The sequence below is a fragment of the Sciurus vulgaris genome (genome assembly GCF_902686455.1).
Source record: "Sciurus vulgaris genome assembly, chromosome: 5".
Classification (NCBI taxonomy): Eukaryota; Metazoa; Chordata; class Mammalia; order Rodentia; family Sciuridae; genus Sciurus; species Sciurus vulgaris.
In genome coordinates, this window is record NC_136465.1 from 133,181,512 (window position 1) to 133,200,080 (window position 18,569).

At 36.7% G+C, this 18,569-nt stretch overlaps 1 long non-coding RNA gene across 1 annotated transcript; it reads right to left on the minus strand.

Annotated features, from left to right (window-relative positions):
• Positions 1-505: 505 nt before the first annotated feature.
• Positions 506-5,033, minus strand: LOC306662051. Its single transcript, XR_013764048.1, has 3 exons — positions 4,898-5,033; positions 1,052-1,137; positions 506-616 (listed from the first exon to the last, which is right to left on the minus strand). It is a non-coding gene; the product is annotated as an uncharacterized lncRNA (long non-coding RNA).
• Between the last annotated feature and the right edge of the window lie 13,536 nt (positions 5,034-18,569).

Here is an 18,569-nt window from a genome sequence, read left to right on the forward strand (position 1 = left end):
GAAGGATATTGCTCACTTGCTGGATGTTAAATTAGTCTAATGGTGAAAATGCTTCTCAGCCACATCCAACATTTCTGAAAATTATTTTGGCCTTCACAGGTTGCAATCACCACACTTGAGATCAACTTAGGGGGTTGCAGGCTGGAGCCACATTGTAGTCCTAGGAAAAACAATGTGCTTTCAATTAGAGTGGCTATGTAGCCAAAAGATGGGTGAGCCCCCAGGACATCTGCACTGCTCAGGTTGTCTTGCCATCTACTGTTAAATATGGCACCTGGAAGATAATTGAAGAAATTATTCTATTGCAGGTCCAAACCTCAGAACCATCGAATAAAATGGTATAAGGATCAAACTAAAATGTAAGGTCGAATTTAGGCCTGTGGGCATCATAATATGGTCCAATTCAACCATCTCAAGCAAATCTTTTAATGGGAATATCCTTGCAGGCGCACAAAAAAAATTCACAATCTGCACCACTGGGTCTCCCAGTGCAGAATCACACATGCCTCATCGTGGCTCAATTTACATTTCCTTCCAGGAGTCACTGTCTTAGTAGAACACATTTCCTGGCTGAAGGCGCATCCAACATCCAACACAAGGCATAAAATAATCAGTCCTATACAAAACATATGAAACAAAGAAATTTTTAAAAACTCACTTTGAAGTCTACAGTTATGAAAAATGTGTCATTTATGCCTACCACACCTTTCTTGAACCTATGGTTGTTGTTTGATATAGAAAAGGTAACTGGCAATTACTGAGTTCTTATTGTGTGCCAAATACTTTACACAGGTTACTTCATTTGATAATGCTTACAACAACAACATTCTCCCTTCCAGACAGGCGTCAATGTTATTCTACAACAGAAAGCAAGCTTAGAGATCTCAAGAGGCCTGCACTCCATACCTCCGTGTCTCCCTGACTCCCCCACCTCAGTCATTATCACTATTGAGGTTTTTGCTCAAGCTGAAAACCTGCACATGTCATCCCTGACACTTATACAAGTCTTCATTCCACTGCACCCACCAGCCCAAACATCCATCATTATTACCTGGACTACAGCCAGAGCCTCCTAACTCATCTCTCTTCTTCCATACTTGCCCACTCCATTCTCTAACCCAGCGGCCAAAATGATCTCTAAAAAACATAAGCCATAAAACAAGAAAAAAAAGTTTCATTGGCTTAAATAGTTCAATGGTTCCCCACCATAATTAAAATGTGATCCCAATTAAATGACCCTATTCACAAAACTCACTTCATGCTCTTCTCTCCACTCTCTTCAACCGTCCGAACTATTCCTGTTCTTAGAACACTCTGCGGCTTCTGGATGGTTCTTACTCTGAAATTTTCTCCACACAGATCTTTACCTGGGAAGTTCACAGTTGTTCAGTTCTCAGCTGGGATATCACCTCCTGCTATGGTTTGGATATGGTTTGAGTGTGTCCCCCAAAGTTTCATGTGTTGAACTGTAATTCCCCAATATGAGGTATTAAGAAGGTGAAAGCTTAATCTGACTATGGTGTTCAGAGGTGGGGCCTTTGGGAGCTGATTAGGTTTAGATAAAGTCTTCAGGGGGAAGCTCTCATAATAAAATACTAGTGACTTTATAAAAATAGACAAGAAGAGATACACACACACACACACACACACACACACACACACACACACACACACACCCTGTCCCTTGCCATGTGATGCTCTGTGCTGTCTCAAGAAGATCATCACTAGATGTGGTCCCTCAACCTTGAACTTCCAGAACTGTGAGGTAAATAAACTTTTTCTTTATAAAGTTTCTGAGTTTCAAGAATTTTGTTATAGTCATTTAAAAAAATGAACTAATACCCCTCCTTGGGTTGTCTTTTCTCATTATAACATAAAGCAGCCCCACCCTCATCACCCAAAACCGTGCCTGGAACTTTATCAGGACACAATAAATGTTAGATGGAAGCTGCCTAAGCTTGCAGAGCCAAGATTAAAATTCAGGCATCCATCCAAAAAATTTCTGCAATATTCTTATCTCTCTATAACTTTATCTAGGAATATTATAAGTTGTAAAATTTACTATTCACTTTACATATATAAGACCTCCTCTAGATTAAAATTGTACTTACTCTTCAAGGCTTGTTTTATTTCCACAATGGTGTTTTTCTTCATACCCCAATCAAATTTAATCACTCCTTCCTGTTAATATTAATAACTGTTACAGTTCATTTTTGAAAATTCGCTTACCTTGTTTTTTTATCTAACTCTCCACCAAGACTATAAGTTGTTTAAAGATAGGGATTCTTGTTGCTTAATCCACTGTCTATTGGATTACCTTGAATGTAGAAGCCATTCAACAAATTCTTGCTGAATTAAATTATTTTCACTTTATACAAAAGTCTAGTTGAGTTCCAGAAATATAGGGTTATCATAATACAATAAAAATCACTCAAGAAAGCAAAACAACCTGTTTATTGACAATAATATTTTCAGGGAGTTTGTTGGAATGACTAAGGTTCAAGGCACTAGTCCACACATTCTAGAATGAACTCCATGGGGAATAAATCGCATCTCACTGACTCAGAACCTATAAATATTTTTCAAGCAATATCGACACAGGATGTTGAATTCCAAAAACTTTTGAAAACCACTAATCATTCACATTCCTCCCCAAATGTCACACAGTGTAAAACTGATGGATCTTTTGTGACCTGATGACATTTGTCTCCATTCCTAAAGGCATTATAATGGAAATGCGGTCTTCTATCATCCTGCTACAGTTGGTATAAATTCACTAGATACTTTTTAAAAATATTTTGGGAACACACAGTCATGCAAACCAATGTCTGCCTGTCCCAGCAGGGGATAGTAAAAGACTTTTCAAACACCAGATGGGATTTAACAGTGTTAGTAAAACATAAAATGCTCCAAGAGTGGTAGGTCACTTTGTGAACAACTCAAACCAAATATATTTGTTTCCATTATACATACTTCTCTTTCTTAAGAAATTCTGAAGTTTTCCAATAAAAGTTTTATCATAATCCTCTTATATTTGATTTGTCTTAATGTTAAACTATAATTATTTACCCTTTGGATACTGTGCATTAATGATTTTTTGTGGCTATGCTAGCTTTGTAATATTACCACAGGTCTAGAACATACCAAGTTCTAAATCAGCCTTCACCTGAATTCCAACATGTTGAATATCTGCTTCACCACAAATCTGAAGCAGAAATATTCTGTCTAATGTGACTCTCTAGCTGGTCATATTTCACTTTCACCTTGTTCACAGTTTTTCACATTTTGACATACGTTTTATAAAATAGTCATTGATAATAATAAAATGTGACCTAGAAACACATTCTTATATGTTTATTTTAAAAACTGATTTTCTTGGAATCTTCTGGGAATACGAGATTGTGATCATGAGCTAGGGTCAATTTTCTATTCAAAGTCAGCAGAAGCGTAAATAAACCTTTTCCCCCCAAACCCTATCACTTATGCAATTGAATTTTATTGTTTGTTTTGTTCAAGTAACAAGCTGCCAGCTTAGGGGTAAGAAGAGGAAAAGTATCTACAAATGCTTTTGCCATGATTTTTACTTAGATTAACATTAGAAAGAGGTTCTTTGCCTTAGTATATGCCAACTCTTAGTAAATGGTTACAATACAGAAGAAGAATGCAATTAAAAGTCAACTTAAGAATAAATTTTAGTTGCATCTAATATGTTAAGTATATAATCCACAAATGAACAAACAGGGCAATTAAAAAAAAAAAAAAGTTCATGTGTCCTAGCCAGGTCTGTGAACAGAGTTGCTTCTTTCCCTCCTTTGCCCTATACCACTTATCTCAGATAAGGAAACAGTTAAAGCAAGATGAGGCTGTAACAGTAATCAGAGGCAGTTAATACATGTTAACTCGCCTGAAAACAGGCCCCAAGCCAAAGTTGTCAAGGTTCTGGGTTTGCTTAAATATAGAATCAAGAAATGGTCTCTGTTCACTGTATCTTTAATCTCAAAGAAAGTGAACATCACAAAAATCAAATCAAATGATGCCACGTTCCTACTTAAATTCATTAGTCGCTCTCCTCTGACCTCAGGAGAAAGTCTAAACTCCAGCATGCTACCCAAAGCCCTTTATGAGATGAACTTACTGAGTGTTCTAGCTTCATCTCTCCTCCCGTCCCCTCTCCCTTCGCAGCTGGGCAACAATTCCCAAAATCATGTTATCCTTCAAACCACAACACCCTTCCCTCACTATTTCCTGACATTGTTGTCTATTCCATAACTCAAGTTACCCCTTAGGGTGCAACTCCCCCAGGAAATCATGTATCCTCGAAGTCCTGGGAGAATGGAAGTTCCTCCCGCCAGGATGGCTTATCTGCCCCTGCTACTGGTCTGTATTTAATCCTCATAAAACCCAGTGAAGTAAAATTTATGACATTTTACAGATTAAGAAACCAAGACTCAAAAACAGGCATATTGGCACACGCCAGTAATCCCAGTGGCTTGGGAGGGGGAGGCAGGCGGATCACATAATTAGTAGTAGAAGAAGAAATTAAACCACGTACCTTCTTTTAACCATCCCACACTACATAGCCACCCAGAGTGGTGGCATTAATCTGAACCATTGTAAACTCTTATTAAAAGCGATTTTACATACATATTAAAAAATACACACAGAATGCTTACTATAAGACCTGTAATACATACTATGGCTCAATACAAATAAGCCATCATGAACATCATTAATATTATTAGCATTACTACATTTTGGTCAGTTCACCTCTTTGAAGGCAAAACTCCAGGAATTTCCGCCAAACCCAGAACTTTTTCGAACAATGAGATCAGTCAGAGGTGATTTTTTTTCAAACTACTTCCCCTCTTTTCTTTCCCCAGAAATCTTTAAGGCTCACCTGTATCATGCTTCCAAAACAGACAAAAATGGGATCTCTCTCAAAGGAAATTCCTTTTCACCTCCATTCACCAGTAATTATTCCTTGGTTATTGAGGGTTACATTAAAGTCTAAAAAGAGTATGTGTATAGCGCCATTATTCTATCACTGTTTTAGCATGATATTCATCTTGATCCTTTTGGCTTGACTTAGGCCCATTATATGTGAGGCCAAGGTAGAATGGATCTTTACAAAACTCTATTTCTTCAGGGATGTGAAACTGAATCTTGTCCCCATGGCGGCGGCATCTATTTAAAGACAATCTGATTTTGTAGGAACTTAAATGGAAAACAATGAAAACAGGAACTGTCTGCTATTAAATATGTTTCCTGAAACCCAAGCTCAGTAAATTGAGTCTCTTGATTTTGCTGTTGTTCCACCTTAGGGAGCCCTGTTTAAATCAACAGGGTTTTGTGAGTGTAGATCAATAGCAGGATTTTAGGTTTCACATAGGAAGTTTTCCAACAGAAGAATCAACCAATGCACAACAAGTACACAGTCTTAATTGCAAGTACACTTAGAACTCTGAAAAATTGTGTTAGTTCACTGAACCTGGGACTCATTCCTCCACACTGAAAACTAAGTACATGATTTAATATACTTGGAATTTTCTTTGCAAGGTGGTCCAAACTTGGAAATACCTCTTGTATTACAGGTCCAAAGAGCCTGCGTAAAATAATAAAATAAAACCTCTGGTTATCATCTTATCCACAGTAGCAAATTAGAGTTGCAGTTTATAACTTTAAATTTCCCAAGAGTAAATTTAACATATTGAGCAATTTAAAAAATTTTCAATGTATAAATGACTATACAACTTTATGAATTGGCTCCTATATTGGAGATTCAGTTTCTTGATTTAGAATTCAAAGTTTCATTTTATAAGTGAAAGTAGAAAGTGCTAAAACCAGGCCACATCTGTGGAGTATGACACTAGACACTGAAACCAATTAGATCTCCTGGTGTAGAAAAAGTAAGACTCAACATCATAAACACAGGGCTGGGAATTTGGTGATGTAGGAAGCAAATGGAAAGGAATTGAACAGCTAGCTGATGGAGTGGTAGTCTGGAAGAGGGCACAGCAGATGGGGAATCTCCATCCATTCCATGTCATTCCTTATCTAATCTTACTCCCTGTGTGGCAAGTACAAGCCTGAAAGCACTAGGCTCTGTCCACCTACTCTCATCTCATGATCCTAGAAGCAGCTTCATGAGCTACCAGAAAACACAGAGGACTAAATGAAATTGGGGAAACAATATATGAGCAAAATGAGTTCAACAACTAGATAGAAACAATAAGAAAAAGAAACGAACAAAAATTCTGAAGCTGATGAATATAATGAGCATATTTGAAAAAATTCCACAGGGAGTTTCTATAGCAGACACCCAGTCAGAGGAACAAAAATGAAATGCTAAAGGAAGTTCTTCAAGTGGAAATGAAAGAACAGTAATAAACAACATGAAAATGTGTGTATAAAACTCACTTTAAAGGTAAGAATGTCATCAAATTCAGAATGCTCTAATACTGAATGGTGCTTTGTAAATCATGGCTAACTGTGGTATAAATGTTAAAAGAGAAGGTATTAAAATAATTATAGCGATAATAATTTGTAAGTGAAAACACAATAAATAAAATTCAGTCATGAATTATGACATAAATAACATAAAATGATGAAGGAGAAGACAAAGTATACAACTTCAAGTGCAGTTAAGTTGCTCATGTAAACTTTATGGTAACTACAAAGACAAAACCTGTAGTAGACAGATAAAAAGACAAAGAAATGTAATCAAAGAATACCACTATTTAAAAAAAAAATCATCAAATCAAAAAGAAAGCCAGGCGCAGTGCCTCACTCCTGTAATTCCAGCTATAGGGTGACTGAGGCAGGAGGATCACAAGTTCAAGGTCAGCCTAAGCAACTAAGTTAGGCCCTGTCTTAAAAGATAAAAAGGACTGGGGATATAGTTCAGTTGTAAAGTACCCCCGGGTTCAATCCCTAGTACCAAAAAGAGAAAAGGAAGAAAACCTCAAGACAATAAAGGATGAAAAGAACAAAGGAACTACAAAGCACTCAATAAATTAATAAAATAGCAATAGCAAATCCTCACCTGTCAATAATCTCTTCATATAAATGGATTAAATTCTCCAAAGACAGCACAATGGAATTGATTTTTTACATTCAACAATATGCTGTATATAAAGGATTTAATTTAGTTTTAAGGACACACAATCTGAACATGAAGGGATGAAAAAAGTTATTCCACGCAAATAGTAAGTCAAAGAAACCAGGGATGCCTATACTTCTACCAGATAAAATAGACCTAAAGTTAAAAACTATTACAAGAGACAAGTAAGACCATTATATAATAAGAAAGGGGTCAATTTATTAAGATGATATAATAGTTATAAATATAACTGTTTCCAACAATGGGGCACCTACATACATAAAGCAAATATTAACAGAGCTAAAGGGAAATAGGAAATAATACAGTAAGAGTAAGTAACTTCAATACTCTACTTTCAACAATAGATATATCATCCAGAATGAAAATCAATAAGGACACAGAAAACTTTAACAACACCATGGGCCAAATGGACCAACCAGACATACAACATTCCATCCAACAGCAGTAGAATACATATTCTTCCCAAGTGCACATGGAACATTCTCTAAGATGGACAGACATGTATTAAACCACAAAACAGTCTTATCAAGTTTAGGAGAATTGAAGTTACATCAGCTACTATTTCTATCCATAAATGTATTAACCTAGAATTCAACAATAGGAGGAAAATTAGATTTTCACAAAAATGTGAATTTTGAACAACACAAACCTAAAGAACCTATGGGTCAAAGAAGAAATCAAAAGGGAAGTTAAAAAAAATCTCTTGACACAAATTAAAATGGAAAGACAACATACCAAAACTTTTAGAATGCAGCAAAAGCAGTCCTAAGAGAGAAGTTTATTGTAATAAATGCCTACCATAAGAAAAAAGAAACATTTCAAATAAATAATCTAACTTCTCACCTTAAGAAAATACAAAAAGAACAAACCAACCCCAAAGTTAGACAAAAATAAATGAAACGGAGACTAGAAAAATAATAGAAAAGATTAATTAAATTAAGATTTGGTTTTTGGAAAAACTGATAAAGCTTTAGCCAGAATAAACAGAGGGAAAAGGAGAAAAGACTTATATAATTAAAGTCATAAATGAGAGAGAAAATATTACAACAGATACCCCAAAAAGATAATAGAATCACAGAGACTGGTACAAAAATTAAACACCAACAAATTGAATAAACTAGAAGATCTAGATAAATACCTAAAACCACAACCTATCAAGACTGAAATGTGAAAAAGCAGGAAACCTAAACACACCAATAGCAAGTAAGGAGACTGAATCAATAATAAAAACCTCCCAGTAAAGAAAAGCCCATGACGTGGTGGATTCACTGGTGAATTCTACCAAGCATTGAAAGAAGAATGAATACCAATATTTCTCAAATAATTCCAAAAAATTGAAGAGGAAGGAGTATTTCCAAACTCATTCTACCAGGCCAGCATTACCCTGATACAAAAGACAGCTAAGGACACTAAAAAAAAAACTGCAGGCCAATATCCCTGATGAACACGGATGCAAAAGTCCTCAACAAAATAGTAGCAAACTGAATTCATCAGCACAAAAGGGTTAAGTGGAAGCTGTGCCTGGAACACAAGGATGATTCAACATATACAAATCAATAAATACATCACATTAACAGAGTGAAACGTAAAAATCATATGACCATCTCAACAGATGCAGAAAAAAAGCTTCACAAAAACTCAACATCCTTTCAAGATAAAAACCCAACAAATCAAGGATAGAAGGAATGTCTCTCAACACCGTAAAATTCCAACAGGACAAGCCTATAGTTAGCATCATCCTTAACCGTGAAAAGTTGAAAGCTTTGCCTCTAACATCAGGAAAAAAGACAATGATGCCCACTGGCTTGCCACAACTATGCAACACAGTACTAGAAGTTCTAGCCAGAGCAATTAGACAAGAGAAAGAAAAAACATCCAACTCAGAAAGAAGTTAAAATGTCTCTGCAAATGACATGCCCTTAAATATACAAAACCCTAAAAACGCTTTTAAAAAAACTATTAGAACTAAGAAACAAATTCAGTAAAGTTGCAGAATACAAAATCAACATACAAAAATCAGTGACATTTGTATACATTCACAACAAACTATCTGAAGAAGAAATATCAAGAAAACAAATCCATTTCCAATCATATCAGAAAAAAAAATGTTTAGGAATGAATTTAACCAGGAGGTGAAGATCAGTACATTGAAAATCAGAAGATATTAATAAAAGAAATTGCAAACATGAATAAGTGAAAATATATTTCAGGTTCATGGGCTAAAAGAATTAATGTTGTTAAAATGTGTTTTTTACCCAGACCAATCAACAGATTCAATGACCCCTGTCAAAATGCCAGTAGCATTGTTCACATAAATAGAAAAAAATCCTAAAATTTAAATAGAACCACCAAAAAAAGGTAGTCATATTGACCGGATCAGAAAAAGAAAATTGGAGTCATCACATTGACAAAATCTACCTGATTCTACAAAGGTGTGAACCCAGTAAGGAAAGGAGTCTCTCCATTAAGTGGTGTTGAGAAATTGGTTGTCTATATGTGAAAGAATAAAATTGGACCCTTATCTCACGCCATATAAAAAAATTAACTCAAAGTGAATAAGAGACTTAAACATAAGACTTAAACATAAGAAATAAAACATAAGGGAGCAAGGGGAAAGCTGGGGGTAAAATCCTTGTCCAATGTCATGCACTCGGAAAGGGATAGATCAAGAATCTTAACCCAGGTGATCTGACTCCAGAGCCAGTGCTCTATGCCATTGGGACCACCTCTCCAGAAGGTTTACACAAGTGTCCATGAGAAAGCTGGGAATCAGAAAAATACTTGGGCTTTCACCCTAACCTAGTACTTTTGTAGCTGAGTGGGAGCTTGGAAATCATCTAACCATCCATCTGTATAGGGCGGGAGAGATCTAAAGACTTCACAGTGGTAATGGAGAAGGAAAGTTAGATGGAGCCACAATGTGAAAGCAAATGGGGCAATGTGAAAGTATGGAAGTAAAATAAAAGAAAAAGTGATAAAAAAGATATCTACTAAATTTATATTCTTTTTTTTTAGGTACTACTTTTTTAAACCAATCCAAAAGAGTATGTGTTTGAGAATGTAAAACAGCACACCCACTTTGGGAAACAGCATTGTAGTTCCTCAAAATGTTAAACATAGATATGACCCAGAAATTTGACCATTAGATCTCTGCTCAAGAAAATGGAAAACAAACATATGTCCACCTAAGAAATACACTAATATTCATAGCAGCATTATTCATAATAACCAAAAAAGGAGAAATAACCCAATTGCAAATCAAATAATGAATAAACAAAATGTAGCATATGTTCATTAAATGGAATATATTCAATAATACAAAGTAATGAGATGTTGATATATTCTACAATATGAATAAACTTCAAAAACAGTAAATGAAATAGTAGGCAAAAAATTTTATATATATATATATAATAATACCATATATATATGCAAACACACACATATATACACAGTATGTGTGTGTGATCCCATTTATCCAAAATATTCACAAAACATACATCTGTAAAGATGGGAAAAGATTAGCAGATTCCAGGAGCTAGTGTCAGAGAAGCGAGGAGATAGGAGGAGAAGAGGTGACAAAGAGATAGAAGGTTTCTTTTTAGGGTGATGAAAATGTGCAAAAATTAGATCATGGTGATGGTTGTGCAACTCTATAAACATGCTAAAGAACTATTGAACTGTATGCTTTAGACAAGTGAACTTTATGGTATGTAAATTATATCTAAATATGGCCATTTTTAAAATGTTTTTTAAACAGCATGTGTGCTTCCTACTTGGACCAAGGGGAGCAGAGAGCAAAGGTAAATGTGTTTCATCCCTATCTTCAGTAACATTGGCACTCTTAATGTCTTCTGCTAAAGGCACTGTTCACCACCAGCAGAGGGAGCTAAAATGATAGCTTTAACCAAACTGTTTCCAATCATGCATGCTATGCAGAGAATACGTATTTTCAAATTTAGAGAAAATATGAGATAGTTGAGTTTAATTCTGATAAACCCATACCAAAATGATTGAAAACGTTGTATGAATATCCATCTCTTGAAAACAAACCCACGATGGTCCACTTACATATACTTCATCTTCTTGATTGCACACTGTTCTCTATACGAATATCTAGATACAATACGATAGAATGTGACAACTAACCAAATCCTTTGGTGCTCTTTCCATCCTGCATTGCTTTTAACACCGCCAAGCAATGCAGCAGAAGAACAGAGTTGACTTCCATCTGTACAACATCCTGTGGGTCCAGGCTACTTACGTGCACCTCCTATCTTTGCTCCAGCCCTGGTACCCATTGGTTTGTGATATCATCACAGTGCTGAGGATATTCATGCAAAATAAATGTTGGTTATTTTTGTCATATCCAAGACTGTGTGAGAAAACAGCTTTGGAAAGGGTATTCATTTATTTGAGATTTATTCAAGAAGTGTTATTGAATATCTATTATATGCCAGGCAGTTAGGGTTGGAGGGGGGAAGCAGATACAGAAATTGCCCTGGTCTGACATATTCATGGGGAAGAGAGTGATATAAAATAAACCTATGAATAAAATGCAATTCTAAACTGTAATAACTACTTTGAAAGAAAAGCACAAAGTAACTAGAGAAATGACAACTGAGGGTCTAATTTAGATTGGGTAGTCAGGGAAGGTCTCTTATACAAAATGAAGGAGAGAATGTGCTAGGCAGAGGAAATAGTATAGTGTGAGGCTTGAGGAAGGAAAAGACATGGAGAGGTTTCAAGAAGGCCTAGAGGTAGTAGCATAAGCAAAAATGGTGCTGACAGAGGTAAGAGAGGAAGGAGGAAGTCAGGTCATATAGGGCCCTGTAGACCATGTTAAGATATTGGTGTTTTATTTTATTTTAAATATAATGGGGGAGCCACTGAAGAATTTTAGGCACATGACTAGGTTGTCAGCTGCAATTTTAATAGACCATTCTGGCCTTAGAGTAGAAACTTGATCAAAGGGGCCAAGAGGCCGAGGTGGGAAGAGCACCAAGTTTGTTATGAATGGAATGTGAGATTCAGGGACAATGGAAAGTTGCAGAAGTTATTCTAGAAAAATACTGACACCCCCCAGCCCATTTCATGCCATGCTGCAAAATCCATAACACAATCTGTGTTTGCTGCTACTGATACATCAACCCTAGTTACAGCCCCAAACAGTCACCAACGAGGAAAAGTCAGCCCAGCAAACAATAATTCTACCTCTCCTTGTCTCAGATTCTGAAAATCCAAACCTAATAAAGAAAAAAAAAAAAAAAACTTGACTCACAGCCTTCCCAGAGAAAACACGTCTAATTAAAAAATGTATACGTGCTTCCTAGAATCACGGGTCCCTGTGGCACCAGCTGTTGGAGTTACAATGGTGCATCAAATGAGGGGAATCAATTTTACACAGATGAGTAAAGATATAATATTTCAAGCTGAGCTTTGGAATTAACTAAATTTACATGCATGTTGTAGTGGAAAAAGCATGGAATGTAATTTCAGAGGACAGGGGGTCAATTCTTACTCAACCACTTACAAGGTCTGTAACTTTCGGCAATTTACTCAGCTTCTCTAAAACTCTAGCTCCCTGGATGTAAAACATAGATGATAATAACGTCCATCTCATAGAGAGCCTGCAAATATTACATGAGCATGTTAGGTGCTCAATGCTTTTTCAGTATCATTATGCACTTTCCAAAATCAACCAAGTTCCATCAAAAAAGCTTCTATTAAAATAGAAGTCATTCTAGAAAATGACATTTTCTTAATAACATCTCAATATGAATGAACATATTAATGTAATCCAATGAACTAAAATATTTTTGATAGTTCTCTGCATCAAAAAATAAAACACCAACAACTACTAAAGGAACTAGTTATAACTTTTTTACACTGCTGCTAGATGTTGGGAAAATAAAGATACATGAAACAAATGGAACAAACAAAATATTGCCTTAATTTCTAAAGAATAAGACTAGTTCCAAAAGCAATCAACAGACCTTGAAAACAAAATAATTGTTCAGCTTAGGCTATTAGGCAAATACTTCAAACACCTCAGCTTTTGTCATTTACTGGTTATATTTTTTTAGAAAAGTCCCTTAAAGTCTGCAAACTTTCCCTTATGCCATGCAGATATTTTGGTAATAACCCATATTTTTATTGTAAAAATTCAAATAAAATCACGCACATGAAACATTATCACAGAGCCTGGCACAAATAAGTAGTGAATAAATGTCAGTTATTGTCATTAACATTTTTGTCTCAATATACTAAATAAAGTCTTTTGCCTAGACAATATTTTGATGTGTTTTATTTATCTCAGATTTTTTTTGTATCAGGGATTGAACCCAAGGTCACTTAACCACTGAGCTACACCCCCAGCTCTTTTTATATTGCTAAGTTACTTAGGGCCTCACTAAGTTGCTGAGACTGGCTTTGAACTCATGATCTTCCTACCTCAGCCTCCCAAGCCACTCAGATTACCGGCGTGCACCACCAAGTCCAGTGATCTTAGATATTTTCAAATAGATTAAATTAGTCCACTTTTAGTAGGCACTCTATCAAAATTGCTCCTGTTAAAAGTTATTAATGACCTGCACAATGCAAAACCCATAGACAGTTCCTCCTCATCTTGAATCTATTAGGAACATATTTTTCCATTAATCACTCCTTCCCGCTTGAAATAGTTTCTCCCCATGGCTTCCAGACACTGCGTTCTCCTCATTTTTCTCCTCCCTCGCTGGCCTCTGCTTCCTCATCTTTGCTGGTCTAGTTTCCATTCACCAACCTCTACAGGTGGCTTATGTAAGCTCGCCTGCAGTAGTTCAGGCTGTCCTTAGATCTCTTTCCCTTCCAGCTGCACTCTTCCCTTTAGTGACCTCAAAAATTCTTGTGGCCTCTACTACTACCTACTTTCTGACAATCATCTAATTTTAAATGCCATCTCAGAGTTCTCTGGCATATACTCAATTTTATATTCAATGTTTCCATTCAAAATCAACATGCCCAGTTCCAACCTTCTTTTTTACCTCCCAAATCTTTCCTTCCCATGGTCATCCCCATCTCAGTTCATGGCAACTTCACCTTTCCAGTTGCTCAAATACCTTGAATTTACTGGGCACCGTGGTGCATGCCTATAATTGGCTCAGGAGGCTGAGGCAGGGGGATTGCAAGTACAAGGCCAGCCTCAGCAACTAAGCAAGTCCCTAAGCAACTTAGCAAGACCCTGTCTCAAAATAAAAAATAAAAAGGGCAGGGGATGTGGCTCAGTGGCTAAGCAACCCTGGGTTCCATCCCTGGTACCAAAAAGAAAAAAAAAAAAAAAAAACTCTAATTCTTCCTTGGTTCCTCCCTCCTCACAAACCCCACAGCCAATCCATTAGTAAATTCTATTAACTTTATTTGCAGAAAATATTCAGATTCTGACCCCAAATCTACCCACTTGTCTCCACTTTCATTGCTACCAGCTGGTGGAGAGCCATCACTTGGATTACTTGCTTTTTCCTTTTCTCTCTTCATAATTCATCTATTCCCCACCCAGCAGATTCATCCCTTTTCATGTAAATTAGATCAAGTTACTCCACTGCTCAAAACCCACAGTCTCATCTCACTCAAGGTGAAATCAAAGTCCTACATTGGCCCTTCAGAGACCATCTTCAAGTCTTCCTTCCTCCTCAGTGCACTCCAGCAACACGGAGTCAAAAATGGCAGGCCTGCCCCAGAGCCTTAATATTCACTATTTGATGTCTCTTCTGCCTGGGCATCTCCTTTCAAAGGATGCCTATGTGCCTACTCCCCTTTCCTTCAGATGTCACCCCTATGGGACCCTTTCCCCTACCATACCACTTAAAACTTCAATTCACCCTCCTTGCCTCAGGCTCCATTTCTCTCTGCTCCTGTTGTTCTGTTTTTAGTTAATTACCACTTAATATTCTGTATATTTTAGTTACTGATTTGTTATAATTCTCTGCTTCTCTAGAATATAAATCTCTCTGAATGTAAAACGTAGAGATTTTAACCCAGAGTCTTGCCATAGTAGACTCTGGAAAACTGTTTGTCAAATCAGTGAAAATAACAAAGAGATAGCTTTCCTAGGTCAGGAATAGATGCTAACTTACCTCCTAAATTCAATTAAAAGATTTCTGGCACTTAAGTAAGACAGTTAAACCATATGAAATTTAATTGCATCCTTATGAAACAAAATCTATTGTAGTACACACAAACCTACAATATTATAGCTAGGTGACAGATCTATATACATATCTATAGAAGAGAATATTATATGCTTGTGCATATATATATTTATGGGGGAGATTCTGAATAGCTGTCTATACATTCACACATACACACACATGTAGATACGTACAATGCACTAGGAAAACACATTCCTTTTATAGTGCCTTTTTTAGATTATACTTCACACTAGAATGTAAACTTCAGCAATGTGCTTCTTTTACCACTCTAAATTGACCACACCTGAGGAACTATTCTATGTAATAGGCTTCCACGCGGACTTAATTTTTTTTTTTTTTTAGCATTTTGTCTTATCTACATTATGTAAAAGAAGCAAAAAAAATACATTTTAAATGGCTTGTAATGAAAAGCCTCCCATCTACATGGTTTCTAAGGAAAAACAAACATTTTAGAAATTGCATGATATATATTTTCCATGTATACCCTAGAATAAATCGAACGATTTGTTTTCTTTTCACAATGGTCTCTTCTTTTGTATTTTTCTTTTTTCTTTTTCCAAAAACCATAATATGCACCTTTTCTTTATCACTCAAACACCTGTTTGCTTTTCCTGCATGAGACTTGCCAGTCTTGCCACATGTTCTATGCTGAGTTACAAATACAGGCTCTCAGTGGGAAGGTTGAAAAGCACTAGCATTTGGAAATGAAGTAAAAAGCACGTGGTCCAACATTTTTAATTTCAATGCAACCTCTTCTGACATTTCATACATACATAAATCAACAGTATGAATCAACATTGATAGTCAATGTTATTGCTATTAACAATTGAATGTCCACAGTGACTTCGTGCTTGAGTGATCACTTGAGGTTTTTAACACACCATAGAAAACACTGATTTTGCTCTCAAAAGACTTCAACTTAATAAACATTTATGAAAATTTAGTTACTTAATTTAGTCCCCTGTCTATGCTGGAGATGATACAGAAACATGTGTACACCTTCTACAGTATTCAAAACAACTTTAAAATTGAGGTGCCAAATCTCTGTTTGGGCCCCACTCCCATTTATTAATAGTTCCTTGACCCATTTTCTTGGTCTGCTTGCACACTAGAATGAGCCTGCGACCAACAAGCTGTCACCACCATTATACAGTCCCCCAAGCAAAGAAAATATAGAAAAAGGAATGCCTAAAAGAAGAAAAAAAAAAGTGGATGAAAAGTAAAACTGTATCCCACTAATTGAGAAAGACAATGATTTTTTGACAATTTTATTAGTGTTTGCAATAATTTTTACTTTATCTACGAACAAAGTATAGTAGATACCCTTCATGCTTGTATTCCATTTTATTTCCTCATTGGTAAACCTGGTTTCCAAAAAAGATTAATGGAACTCAGCACAGTTTGTGCATGTGCATGTGTGCGTGCGCACGCGCGAGCGCGCGCCCGTTCTTAACTGATGCCTGCCACTTCCACTAGCCAAGAAGCTCCAAGAAGCCAGGGACCTTCTTTACTCATCAGTGTATTTTTCTTGGTGCCAAACACAGTTCCAAGCCCAGAGTAAGTTCTCAATAAATATTCAGCCAATGAATAAAATGTGTCTAGCATAGTTTAAATCTGTAATAGTCACCAATAAATTCTTATTGAATTGCAAGAACAGTATAACCTCAGGGGAGGTGATTTGGAAATTACCAACTTATTAAACTGCTGAAATAATAATTAAAAATCATTTGTAATTATTCCTTCAGCCATCTGCTTTAATTTGACACTATTTTGACAAATACCTGATTCAAACCAACAAAATGTATATAGTATTTGATGCCAGGCCTGTCCATTCTTGGGTTTCTTTCTAAAGCATTCCTTTGCTGCTCCTCTTTGGTCCTGCTAGCTTCTCTTCCTGATCTCTCCCCTAAGTGTAAATAGTTCTTAGGTTTTCTCTGTTTTCTCTTCTGTCTGGGAAGCTGCATAAAATAATGGAGCTTAACAGCATGGGTTTAAAGTCAGTGCCCTTGAGGCCAAATTCCATATTTAAAGCTTTCTAGCTATGTGATCTTGAACCTCACTTTCCTCATCTATAAAATGGATTATCTATAAAATGAGCATGTTAATACTACCTTCCTCATGGGGTTGTTGTGGAGATTAAATGAGGTAATACCTGTAAAGTGCTTTGAACAGTGCCTGACATGTAGTTAGTGCTCAAGAAAAGTTCGATATTTATTTGTGATCTCTTCCACCAGTTTCATGAATTCTCACTCCACATCCCTCACCTCTCAATATCATCAACCATGACCACTTCACCAACCAGAATGCCCAAGGGTAAGGGCCTCTATCCCCACTCACTCTCTGAAGCAGCCGCCAGAATACTCAGCTGAATACCAGGCCCCACAAATGCAACACACCCAGATGAGGACTCCTCTTCAAATCTGCTCGTTGTTATTAACATCACCTTTCCTCAATCAGTCCTCTTAGAAACTATCTGCTGTGTCCCACATCATATACTGAATCAATGTCTCTCAGCCTCTCCCTTTAATCAATCCCAGGTCCTGCTGCCAGAGAAGTCTTTTTAAGGCATCATCCTGATCAAGTTCCTTTTTAACTCAGTCCTCTACATGGCATCTGAACTCCAATTCAACCTTCTTTCAACCTTCAGTCTTACAACTTTATCTTTCAATTGGAACTTTTTAAAGCCCAAAAGTTAACCAAATTGGATGAATTACTGTTTCCCAAATAGGTCCCAACCTTTTCTGCCACCATGATCCTTTTGCTCATATTGTCCCCTGCTCCTAAATATCTATCTCGAGTAAGCCAGATGTGGTGGTCATCCCTGCAATCCCAGTGACTCCAGAGGCTGACCTGCTGAGGCAGGTTCAAGGCCAGCCTCAGTAACTCAGCAAGACCCTGTCTCAAAATAAATAAATAAATAGGACTGGGGATGTGGCTCAATGGTAAAGCACCCCTGGACTCAATCCTTCTCTAATGTCATTTGCTTCTCATCATTTAAGACCCCTCCCAGATACAACAACTTCCTCCATAAAACCTTCCCTGAGTCCCCAGCAAGGCATACTGCTTCCTGCCTCCAAACTCCAACAGCCCTTTGAACTTCTAATGAATTTCCCATATGCTACTCTCTAGCATGGCAATTTGTCTAAACTTGAAGTACTCCTTGCCAGAGTATGAGGCCACACAGGGTATGGGACACAGCCATGTTAACTATATGCTTAGGGAAGTCTTTCAAGTTCTCTGACCCTCTACATCCTCATCTG